Source organism: Zingiber officinale, chromosome 10A, assembly GCF_018446385.1.
Source record: "Zingiber officinale cultivar Zhangliang chromosome 10A, Zo_v1.1, whole genome shotgun sequence".
NCBI lineage: Eukaryota > Viridiplantae > Streptophyta > Magnoliopsida > Zingiberales > Zingiberaceae > Zingiber > Zingiber officinale.
The window spans coordinates 8,665,549-8,679,166 of record NC_056004.1 but is presented as its reverse complement, the minus strand read 5'-3'; the positions used below and the strand labels follow the sequence as shown (position 1 = coordinate 8,679,166).

Here is a 13,618-nt window from a genome sequence, read left to right as displayed (position 1 = left end):
TAGCCTTGGATTTCCATGTTTCTGAACATGAATAACCTTTGTTATTTAGGCATGCAGTTAGTATTTTCCTTGCTACTTAAAAAGGCAAGAACAACCTTTAATTAGTTAGAATGGTTTAGCATTTTCCTTGCAACTCAAAGGGCAAGAACAACCCTTATTTAGTTAGAAGGGCAGCCTTTATTTAAAGTATGCAGTATTAGAATAGCATGAGCCGTATTAGTTTTAATTCTGTTTCATTCACAGATTTTTAATGATTCACGTGTGCAGATTTCGTTATTCACATGTGCAGATTTTTAGTATTCATATGAACAGATTTTAGCATATAGTAGCATGTTGATTTTTGTTTCCCTTTGCTTTAAGATATGCATGAATAGATTTTAGCATATACATGTATGCACATAGCATTTAGTTTGGACTTTCCTTGCTATAATGAGCAGCTATAAGTAAGAAAAAGACCAAGGTCTAGTGAAAAAGAGATAAGAAGTAAATTAAAGTAAGAGGCTAGTACCCGACTTCCGAGGTTGTCGTTAAACAAATCCAGGTGACCGTTTCCAAGGTCTCGGCCCTGGTAAGACCGAGGCCTTTACCCTGTGGGACTACAGTAGTCTCTATTAGGGAGCGCGCATAAGATAAGATGGTACTAAGTCTGGGCCTAAAGAAAAACAAGAAGAAAGAAAAAGAAGAAGAAAGAAAAAGTAAAAGTAAAAGAAATTAAAAGATTAATTTCAAGTATAAAGCTGTAAGTAAATGAAACAAGTATCACCTATGTTTTGAATCAATAGAAGTTTAGTTCCTTTAATTCTAAACATACAGCATGAGTTTCATTACTTTTCTTGTCAGTTTAGTGAGCATGTTTAGTTTTAATTCCAGTATTCAGCTTTATTCTGGTATATCATGAGTATGCAGTTTATTTGAGTACTTTTCTATTAGATGAGTACATGTAGCTTTTCTTTTAGCATTTCAGCTTCAGTATCGTTTGCATTTTTATGCACTTCGAGTTTTTGTGAGATAGTATAGTACTTACTAAGCGTTTCACTTATAGATCTATTTTTCCTCCTACTGCAGATAAAGGAAAAGCTAAAATATGAAAGGAAGGCGACAAGGTGGTGGTGATGAAGGTGTGTGATGACTGGACTATGGAGAGATCCAGAATGAGCTGGCAAATTGCCAAGACTTTTCTGTTTAGTTCTTTTAGTTCTCTTTTAATGTTACTATGCAATTGGTATTGTAGTTGAGTTTATTCCGCACTTGTAATTAGTTTTCTTTTATTATTCGTGGGGTGATATAGTTGTTTACTATTGCTAGAGTAGTTTCTTTCTTCTTATTATGGTTTTTATTACTGCGTGGTTGTGAAAAATATGTTCCAGCCGCCTATGGCTGTGTATACATTGTTTGTATTATTGATTTGGTCACCGGTACAGGGGAGACTTTGCCGAAATTTTTCGGTAGGAATTCCTCTGGGCCGTGATAAATCTAAGTGTTGCTAATATTAGCATAAGTGATACTAGTGAGTAGTAAGTAGAGTAGTAGTTAGGTAATTGTCGCCCTTAGAGAGTAGTAGTATGAAGGGTGGTCGCTACAGTTCAAAGCTCTATAAGTTTCGGCCACAATAAGTTTAAGGGCCTAGAAACTTAGAACCCAACCTAATTATGCTCATGATGTTCCTTATAATAATTGCTATGAAATTTAGGGTTCACATGCTTTCATGCTACTTGTAACCTAGAATTGTGCTTACTAAGGTTTCGGCCATAACAAGTTTATAAGCTTAAGAAACCTAGAACCTAACCCAAACATGCTCATGATGTTCCTTATGGTATATGATATGATATTGGTTTAGGGTTCACATGCTTGTATGTTGATTTTAACCCAATGTGATGCTTGGTAAGATTCAGCCATGACATGTTTAAAGACTTAGGAAGCTTAGAACCCAAACTAAACATGTTCAAGATGTTCCTTATGATATATGATAAGATAATGGTTTAGGGTTCACATGCTTTTATGTTGCTTGCTAACCTAGTCTACAACTACATGGTTCGGCCACTACATGATATTAGGGTAGGAGACCTAATTATGATTTCCTATGTGTCACAAATGCGATACTTCATGATATGATAAGAATATGCCATGCTTCTATACTTATTTAAGTATGCTTATGACCTATGCATGACGATGACCCTTATGATGGGCTATGTGCCCAATTTATGCATGCTTGTATGATGTGCTATGTGCCCAAACCCTGCATGCCTTTATGATGTGCTGTGTGCCCAAATTATGCATGCTATTATGATGAGCTGTGTGCCCAAACTATGCATGTATTGATGATGTGTTGTGTGCCCAAATCATGCATGCTATTATGATGAGCTGTGTGCCAAAAATTTTGTATGCTATGATACGTTAAGAAATATGATATGCATGAAATGATAAGAACAATGATATGTATGACATGCTACTTTACTTTATATGGCTTGTACCAAGGGTGGGCTCCATAAGCGCCCCGGGGTCGATGGACTAAGAAACGAGCCTCGTTAGGGATGAGCTCCTAAGTGCCCCTAGGTCGATGGACTAAGAAACGGGCCTAGTATGTATGCCTTGTAGGGTTCAAGACTTGCTACCTTGGACCTACATAGGACGCGCGCATTTATGTATGTGGTACAAGCCGGGGCCCTAATCATGTTGAGATTATGTTTAAGTATGTATGAAATAAGTTTTCAAAAGACATGTTGCATATATTTTCATGATACATGTTTTTAAAAATCATCTCGCATATACTTATGATTATGTTATGATATGTCAAGATGCACTTTATGATTATGCCATGATATGCCATGATGCTTATGATTATGTTATGATATGTCAAGATGCACTTTATGATTATGCCATGATATGCCATGATACTTATGATTATGTTATGATATGTCAAGATTCACTTATGATTATGTTATGATATGCCATGATACCTTACGATTATGATATGATATGATGCTTCTATACATGATATGGTGAGTTGTCTTTATGCTTTATGCCTTATGATTATGCTATATGCTTTACGATTTTTGTGAGTAGGAAGGATCTTACTGAGCCTCGTGTGCTCATAGCTTACTTTCCTTGTACCACAGATAAAGGCAAGGAATGGATGTACTAAGGGAGCAGCAGGAGGGGCAAGAAGGATGTGTGTGTTAGTGACTCGGCTAAAGGAAAAAAAGACCTGCTTTTATTTAATAAGAAACATGCTTATGATTGTTGTTTTCATGACACTATGGTATTTCATCATGCTTATTAGTATTATGGCCTAAATTCATTTTAAGCATGTTATGTGATTTTATATGCTAGGTAGATGAAATGATGAGTTGAAAAGTAAAGAAAAGTAATTAAAAATTAAAAAATAAATAAATATATTATATACAAGACTTTCGCTGTTTAAGTAGAAAAGATTATTAACAAGTAAGTAAGATAAGATAAGGGAATAGGTAACCCCCGTCAGCTTGAGCAGGAAGGGGTGGGGCGTTACATTAAGAGACTAAGGAACAAAAAAGTACCACTAGTACAGGTCATCTGGCAGAACTAGAAGCACGAGGAAGTTACTTGGGAGCGTGAGGACAACATGAGACAGAAATATCCAGAAGTATTTTAAGTTCGAGGACGAACTTTTTATAAGGTACGGAGAATTGTAACACCCAAAATTTTATTATTTGGAGTTTTAAAAGTGCTTATAAATACTTAGAAATGCCTTAGGAATACTCTGGAGACTTTTAGAAATTTTTAGAGTATTTTTATGTAATTTTTGGAGTTTGTTTGGTATTTTTACCAAAAGAAGAAAGTTGCAAAAAAATAAAGAGGTTCGGTCAAGGTTCGAACCCGTGACCTCCGATCCGATCCAAGACTTAAGCGAAGCGCGATAGCCAAGCGCTCAAGCATGTATTTCTTGATCAAAGTGATGGCGAAATAAATTTAAGTAATAATTGAAACTGAGAATACCCATTAGTATAAAAAGGAATTGGGTTATTTCCTTATGACCTAAACCGCTTCCTCTCCTCTCTCGCATGCGACAGCACTGTTTGGGCGAAAAGAAAAGGGAAGTTAGGGTTTTGTCTCCGGCGGTCGGCCAAGGACCCGAATCCGAGAGTCTACCACGCCATCGCGATCACCTCGTCAAGGAGAACATGTAGACGTGAAGAAGTTGCTGAGATTTCGAACTCACTGAAACCCTAGAAGCCGAATTCGGTTGTAAGTCCAAGAACAAAGGGTAAGTGCTTCTCACCTGCAGTAGGAGTAGTTCGGATTCTTGTTTTCTTCTTGTTGTTTTTCCGAAGCATGCTGTAAGGAGCGTTGTTCTTGAAGCTTGCTGTCGTGAATCTCAATCCGGATTGTTTGGGTTTGGAAAAGGAACAAATTGTTTAGTTTAGGCATGTGATTCAGATTGTTTTTCTTCAGGCTTTGTAATTAGTATTTCAGAAATTGGGTTAGTTCTTTTCTGTTTGTGACCTTAATGCGCAATTCGGGTTGTGCTGTGAAGAGGGCATGAGCAGCTTCCTTTTGGAGTTTGCTATGCAAGTCTAGTTGTGCTGTGAAAGGGGCACGAGTAGCTTTCTTTTTGGATTTTTCTGTTGGTTTGCTCTGGTATGCAATGAATAAGAACAGCTTTATTTGGTCCATGTTGTTTAGACCCTTTCTGCTTTCCAATTAGCACGAATAGCATGTGATCAAGTATTTAGTTTTAGTTTTCTATATATGTGCAATGAACAACCTTCTTTAGCCTTGCTGTACAGTTTTTTTTTGTTTCTGTAATAAAGAAAAAGGGGGGCATGAACATCCCTTACTGTTTGGGTTCGGTTTGTGCTATACAATGAAATGAACAGTTGTTTTCTTTTTTAGTTTACTGTTTAATTTATGAGGCATTCGTTTATTAGAAGTATTAACAAGTAACAAGTATTTTACTTGAAGAGGCTAGTACCCGACTTCCGAGGTTGTCGTTAAACAAATCCAAGTGACCGGTTCCGAGGTCTCAGGCCTGGTAAGACCAAGGTCTTTACCCTCGTAGGACTGGTGGCTCGCTACCTCAGTTTCTTCTAGGGAGTGCGCAATGGTACCAAGCCTGGGCCCAAGAGATTATTATTTTGAAGTATAAGAGTATAAGTTTTGGGAACAAATGAAATAAGTTTCACTTAGTTTTAAAAATCAGCAAGTTTAGTTTTCTTTTATTCTAGAATGCTATTTAGATTCTTATTACTGTTAATTGCTATTAGATGAGCATGAGTAGCCTTACATGTTTAACATTTCAGTTTGTTATGATTTCTTTGCTATTAGATGAGCATGAGTAGTTTTATTTAAAAATAAAAAGTATTCAGTTTTTTGATTTCTCCTTGTACACATGCATATACGAGTTTTGTGAGTTAGATAGCGCTTACTAAGCATCCGCTTATAGTTGCATTTCCTCTTACTGCAGATATAGGAAAAGGAAAGCTATAGTGAAGGAAGGCGACAAGGAGGTGTGGGATGGATGTGTGATGTCTGGACTATGGAAGCCTTGGGACCTTGCTAAAGAATTTATTAAGATTTTGTGTTTAGACTGTTAGTGAAATTTAGATGGATTATGTCCTTCTTGCATTGTTGGAACTATTCTTTCATGTTGATGGTTTATTCATAGAATGTTTTTATGTATTTAGAATTCTTCCATTTAAATTGTTATGCACATTTAGTCCCATTATTTGAATTATATCACTATCGCATGCATGTGCAGATTGATATGGTTTAGTTGTGAACAAATGCTAGAGTAGAATGTTGAGATGAGTTATTTATGTTTTCAGCTGTTACTAAATTGCATGTTTCGAGTTACTAAATAGTTCTAAGTAATACTACCAACATGTGGACGACATTAGTTAAATAAAGTTAATAGTTAAGTAATGTCCCACTCCCACAGACTAGTTAAGGGGAGGGTGGGGTTGTTACACCGATAACACGATCTTCTGTGTGTGACACCACACACTATGTTATCTACAATATAAATTAATTGAATATCTACATTTGGTATATATAAATATAGACACTTGACCAATGTGATTCTTATAAATGTTTATACAAAAGCTAGCCTTTTAGTATATACTCCAACAGAGAACTCCCCCATGAATTGGTGAAATAACCTCTTATATAGAGGGGGCAATTCAGGCGCCACACGGCCCTGATACCTGGCCGTGTGAGAGACACGGCTTACCCAACTCCCCTCTCTGCCAGGGTGACACGGTCGTGTGAAGCTTACACGGCCGTGGCATGCACAGCCACTGCCCCCTTGTACGGTCATGTAGATCTACACGGCCTGCTCTGCCTCTGACCTAGGAACTTTTGCATGGTCCTGTCTGGGACACGACCAAGGCTTCCTTGGTCTCTAGAAATGTTTCACGGCCGTGTGACACACACGGCCATGCACTGCTTTGGCTTTGGAAGGATGGCACGACCGTGTGGTCCACACAGCTAAGGTCTTCTTCATCTCTGGAGATGTGACACGGCCATGTCATGGTCATGTGGTTCTCACACACCCCTTGCATGGCCCTTGCACACCCCTTGTCATGGCCCTTGCACACCCCTTGTCATGGACCTTGTCATAGCTCCAAATGGCTATGTTTCCTTTCAGCATCTTTTACACCATCAAGATGGGGTTTTCTCTAGTTGAAGTCTTTATCAAAGTTGTAGATTTTGAAGTTATCTACAAATCATATAAAGAACAATCCAAAACTCCAATCGAGCACAAAGTTATGGCTATTTTACTTTTTGTCTGCAGCATTGAAAGTTCCACATGGCCTTCACACGACCGTAACACGGCCCCCACATGGCCATGTGCTCTCTACACAGCTAGAACCTGTAAGGACTTAGTTTTTGCATGCTTGTGACACTCTGGAAGCTCTAGACTTCATTTAAGCTCCATTTTTGTTCTAAATCACGTCATATCAATCAAAACAAGCAAAGAGAAGACCTCCGAACAAAATATAATGGAAGTATGACATTATAAAGAAATAGGGTGCAATAAACATAGATTATGCTAATGAAATACAAGTAGATGTGCGTCAAGACATGCATAAAAGTATATATAATCTACACATCACACCCCTGACTTAAACCTTTGCTTGTCCTCAAGCAAATCCTACAATCTAGATTCATGTGGTTAAATAGTACATCATAATCTCTCGCAAGTAAATATAATCATATCAAATGATTTCATTGGTGAGCAAGATACAAAAGTAGTTTGAGTATGACCTAAATAGTAGTCCTCCGTGCTTAGTGCGGAAGTGGCATATGTTTATCAATTCTCAATCCCTAAGCCTAGTCAAGTCATCATAAAATTGTGTTCCTTATACTTCCAATGGTAGGCACTTACCTGCCACACACAAGGTTCATTCCCCACAAAAATGCTATGCATCGTCTACACAAGGTCTCAAAGGAATACTCAGTATCAAGAGAAACATAGCATTCATTTCCCCAGTAACCTAACTCGGTCTCAAAGGAGTGAATTACTAGTTTCCACTCAGATAACTATTTTTTTATCTCTCATTTTTTTTCCTTTGAATGTTTTCAAAGTATCAAAATTGAACAAACTTTCATTTTTTTTTCTTGGGATTGATTTTTCCAAATGAGCTTACTTGATCTGAGTTTATCCTGTAACCAAAATGTAGTTGAGAGGTCACCATAGAGGCACAAGTACTAGTCCAAATCTATGAATCATGACTATTTTAGAGTTATCAACCATAAAAAATAGGCATAGTGTATTGAGATCCTAAAACAAGGCCAATACTTAAACTCTTATAGTAAAAACATAGCTCACTTCATGCTATCATAGAGAGAAAAAGATAGATCACTAAACATAATAGCACCATAAGTAACCAATAAACCACATGGAATCTAGAATAAACATGCTAGTATTTTGCAATAAGGACAAACAATCGTGATGTGATGAATGATGCAACTAGCAAATTTTATTAGGCAAAAAGAAATGAGCAAACTAAACCAAATGCATCAAATGCATCCCCCCAGACTTAAAATTTTCATTGGTCCAATGAAAACTAAAAACAATGTGGAGGAGATTTAAAGTAAGAGAAGTTACCAAATGATACGTGCCAAATATCCATGTCATGAACTTCTCAATCATGTAGTTGCCCTCCTCCTAATCTTTGAATCCTATAATAGAAGATTGACAACAAAAAATAAGTAGAGGATACGTGTTTATTATAAAGAAAGAACTAAAGACATAAAAGAAAACTAGGAAAATGAACTTGGGTTGCCTCCCAAGAACCACTTGTTTAAGGTCATTAGCTCGACCACCTCAGTAGACTCATCTAAATCTCGCTCTTGGAGGGGTAAGATATTTCAACACCCTCCTACTGAGGGCTCTTATTACGGAGGGAGCTTCCAATATAGGAATTACAAAATGAAGTATTGCTCTCTCCATCTTCGTCTTCTTTGAAGTTCTCTCAGGTGGTCGAAGACTGTTCAGTGTGAGCTTCTAATTATTAGCCCAAGTGAAATCTGCACATGCAAAGAAAATACAAATCTCCCATAAACATATTAGATAAGATAGAGCCATAACCATATTAAGATAAGCAGAATAAGAAATAAACAGTGAATCACATCCAACAAAGTCAATGATAGGTACCTTTATTAAATTTTTCAAAAGATCATAAGAAATACTAACCTTACTTTGCTAAGAGATACTTGAAATTTATAAACATGCAGATGTGATTTCCTCTTAATCAAATGATGGTTCTAGCTCTGGCTTAGGTGTTGATGATACCAATGATGGTGATTCTTGAGACTCTGCAAGCTCTGCAAAAGTCCCTACACATTGTTCCACAACATGATCAATTCTTACAACCTCTAAGGGTTTTGTGGACAAAGGTGGTGATCCTTGAGATGTTGCTTCCACAACACAACTCCCTACATATTCGTTCATATCATCATCATCGACACATTCATCAAAAAATAAACCAACATCTATATCCTCAATAGGAGAATCATTAACAAGAGGATCAATAAATCACTTGCTCTTTTAAGTTGATCTACCACATCACATTCATCATCAGAAAATTCAATGTCACTATAACACCCAATAAAATTTGGAGGCAAATCTGAAAACTTATTTTCCACTGCATTATCAATAAAATCCTCATCTGAAGAGTCCTCATCTTCATATACATTCAAAAATCTGCACTCAACCATATTAGTGTCACAGGATTTGCCGAAGTCTTTATTTTCATTGACCCCCACTAACCTTTGTGTAAAAGGAACCCTTAGTGAAGGTCCTGGGAAAGATTGAACTTCCTTTTTCCCAAATTCCCTTTGATCTTTTGGAGGAGGTCCAACTTGCTTATCTAATGTTGGTGTGATCAATCGTTGAGGGAAAGGTACTTGTGGCCTTTGGGAATATCCTGGAGAAATGGAAATGAGTTCTTGTGATCTTCTATTATTCTTCTCCTCAATTTTAAACATGTCCTTCTTCAGAAGTTCTTTATGATTTTTTTCAACTCTCAACCCAACATCACCACACTTTTCACCAGATCTTGTCTGCGAAGGAGGGGGATCTTTTTTAAACCATTTTGAAACAATACTTTCAATTTTTGCCCATAAATGTTTGAACTCTCCATTCTGTGACTTGTGATTTTCAAAACTCATAGATGGTTGAGTTACAATTTGTTTGGCAGGCTCTATAGCATTTATGGCTTGCACTTCTTGAATGTTTGAAGGAGATTTCATCCAACTCATGTTCGACCATTCATAGAGGTTCAATGTCACTTGATCAATTAAAATATATGCTTCATCTACACTTTTATCCATAAAAGAACCTCCAACTGATGAATCCAATAAATTCTTATCTGAGAAAGAAATCCCCCCATAGAATATGTGCAAAATCAATGATTTTTCAAAACCATGATGAGAACACTATGTTTGATGACTCCTGAATCTATCCCATGCTTCAAATAATGATTCTCCATATGCCTGAGCAAAATTTGTTATGCAATTCCTCATATACACTGTTCTGCTTGAAGGGAAAAAATGATTCAGAAATTACTTCTCCAATTGTTCCCAACTTGTGATGCTTTAAGGATGGAGAGAAGATAACCAAGTCCTTGCTTTATCCTTGATATAAAAAGGAAATTCCATCAATCGAACTGCATCTGCCGACACTCCTTCACATTTCACCATAGCACAAATCTCAAAAATGTTTCAAGATGTAGATATGGAATTCCTGATACTTCTCCTCCAAATTTGTGACCTTGTATCATGGAAATTAACTCTGGGTCTAGTTGGAAACTTTCTGCTTCAATTTGATATTGCACAATGGGAGATAAAAATCTTGCAGAAAAGGGTGTAGAAAAATATCTCATGGGTCTGCTTAACATGTTAGAGCTCATGGATATTCAAGAAAAAATTATTAGAAGTTGAAGAATCAAAGACAAGAAATAAAATGCAATATGAAAAGCAAGAAAGAAAATGCATAATTTATATTGCAAGAAAGAAAGTGCATAATGAAAACAAGAAAGGAAAGACAAGAGGAAAAAGAAAAATATCTAGAATCATTCATATGCTAATCAAGTAATGTGTTTATAAATTCTTGTTATTCTTGTTACCTTTACGAAGTTTGATCTTTTCATACACAAGAACAATATTGCAAGATATGTTTACAAAATAAAAGTAGAGAAAAAATTAAATCAAAAGAAAAACAGAGAAAAGCTAGACTAGAATGCTAGAAATCAAGAATGCAGAATTAGAATTGCAACAAAATAAATTATCAAGAAGTAGAAAGATATGCAAGATGAAAATAGAATTCTAAAGATTAGTTACAACTATGCTATTGAAAAGAAAAGAAATGTTATGTTTAGTCTAACTCAATTGATAATCTCTAATGTTATAGCGCAGTCCTCGGCAACGGCGCCAAAAACTTGTTAACGATCCACAAGTGTACGGATACGTCGTCAGCAATAAAGAAAGATATCATATCCATAGGGACTGGTATAAGCACTAAAGATATCTCAACAAGAATTAGCTAAACAACTAATCAATTGATTCATGAAAACTAGTGCAACTATGAAAAGTGAAGAATAGAAATAAAAGAATAGAAACAAGAATAAGGGCTATGATAAGGGATGTTCTAGGAGTTTCGGTTTCTTTGTAATGTTATTCAATGTAAGTGATCTACCAAATTTTATTCCTCAATTGTCCATCATTTATAGAAGGTTGTCGGTTCTTTTTTGCAATAGACAACCGACCTAGAACTGAAATCAATACCTAAATGTGATCAATTAGGAATGATTCCTATGTTATTCTTACACGGGCTTTCCTGTCACTTGCATCCCTCGTAAAATCAACATAGAAATTCATTACTTCTCAACCTCATCAAGATATGAAAGATTAATGCATCCAATCTATCCTACCCCATTGAATGATCTTGTTTCACCCTCAAGATCATCCCTCAATCGTCCTTACATGGGATTGTCTATCATGAATGTCCCTCGGATAATCGAGTGAGGAATCACCTCTTCAAGATCCACAAGATACCCCAAACATTCAATCAAGTATGGTAATTAAGCTCAATCACAACAATCCACACAAAATCAAATAGATACAAACAGGACAAAATCATAGAAATAGGAAATTAGCAAATCCACAACAGTTTACATCAAAATCACATTACAAATACTTCCTCCATCCTAGAACAAAGAGATTTAATCCATAGAACAAGGAAAGAGATCCAAAAACAAGAAGATTACCAGCATCTTGATCCCAAAACCCAAGTAGATAAAGGGAAGAAAAGATTATCTACGATGAAGAACTATCTTCGGATCCAATCCTCATTCACAGAGTCGATTCGTTGAAGATCCGCCCTTAGATCATCAGAAAATCCCTGCAAGAAGATGAGGAATCGCCCCAATCTTGCCTTCTCCCAAAAGGGAGAACTACTCGATGAATTGGGGAAAGAACCCCTTATATAGAGGGGGCAATTCGGGAACCACACGGACTACCCAACTCCCCTCTCTACCAGGGTGACACGGCCATGTAAAGCTTACACGGCCATGGCATGCTCATCCACTGCCCCCTTGCACGGTCTTGTAGATCTACACGGCTTACTCTGCCTCCGACCTTGGAACTTTTACACGGCTGTGTCTGGGACACGGCCAAGGCTTCCTTGGTCTCTAGAAAAGTTGCATGGTCGTCTGACAAACACGGCCATGCACTGCTTTGGCTCTGGAAGGATGGCACGGCCGTGTGGTCCACACGGCCAAGGTCTTCTTCATCTCTAGAGATGTGACACGGCCATGTCATGGCCATGTGGTTCTCACACACCCCTTGCATGGCACTTGCACACCCTTTGTCATGACCCTTGCACACCCCTTGTCATGGACCTTGTCATAGCTCTTAGTGGCTATTTTTCCTTTCAGTGTCTTTTACACCATCAAGATGGGGTTTTCTCTGGTTGAAGTCTTCATCAAAGTTGTAGATTTTGAAGTTATCTACAAATCATATAAAGAGCAGCCCAAAACTCCAATTGTAACGCCCGAAAATTCTCGAAACTACATTATAAATATCCTAGTATTTTTCTGGAATTTTTGGATATTTTTCCGGAATTTTCCGAGTAGCGGAAGTAGCAAAAATAATTAGAAAACGAAAAACGGCCTAGGCGGGAATTGAACCCGAGACCTATGGTTTGATGGACAAGGCTAGTAACTGGTTGAACCCAGCAGGGCCGTGCTGAAAAAAAGGGGAACCAAATATATTTATATTAGAGTTGGTTCAGTTAAACCACTTAATATAAATTAGGAATTTAAGAGGGTTGGGTTATTTAGAAATTTGGTTCGGCAACTCTTCCTCTCCAACAAACATCTCCTTTCCCTCCCTCAGGACCGAGGGGGCATCTTCTGGCGACGACTCCAACACAAAAAGGATTCTTCTCCGCGAGAGGAACGCGGGGACGTAAGCGGTTCGTCGAACGGAGCAATTTCGGGAAAAACCTAGCGGATAGAATCGTAAGAAAACCTTACGATTGAGGTAAGAAACCCCTCACCTGCAGTATAATTGCTTTCGCTTGATAGTTATAGCGTTAGTTTAGTAATCCTACAGTTTTCAGATTTAGGATGTGCGGTTAGTGCACACCAAGCATTCGGTAGAATGCCTAGTCCAAAAGGATGCACCAGTAGGCGTCCTAACAGCATGTAAAATGTATTAGAAACATTTTATTCAGTTAATTATCAGATATAACAGCTATATGGATCAGATATCCATTGGGTGGGCTCCCACAGTAGCCTCTAGGTTCAGATAACCTAGCTCTAGGTTCAGATAACCTAGAACAGCAAAGTAAAATAAAACAGTATTCAGTATTTTACTTTTATTCAGATGGCTCTGTACTTGGATCAGATATCCATGGGCTGGACTCCCACAGTCGTCCCTAGGTTCAGATAACCTAGTAACCCTATTGGATTCGGAACTTGCAATCCCGGGTCTTGTAGGGACGCGCGCACAGTAAGTACAGTTGCCAGGGCCCCAACAGCATGTTTAGTATTTTCATCTATTATTATATATAGTTTTCCAAATATACAATCAGTGATGGAAATACTAACACAGTTTCAGTTTCAGTTATTAC

The 13,618-nt window shown here is 37.4% G+C and overlaps 1 non-coding gene across 1 annotated transcript; it reads left to right on the top strand.

Moving 5' to 3' along the window:
- Window positions 1-9,904: 9,904 nt before the first annotated feature.
- On the top strand, window positions 9,905-10,010 carry LOC122028318. The gene has a single exon (XR_006124724.1). It is a non-coding gene; the product is annotated as a small nucleolar RNA R71 (small nucleolar RNA).
- Window positions 10,011-13,618: the final 3,608 nt, after the last annotated feature.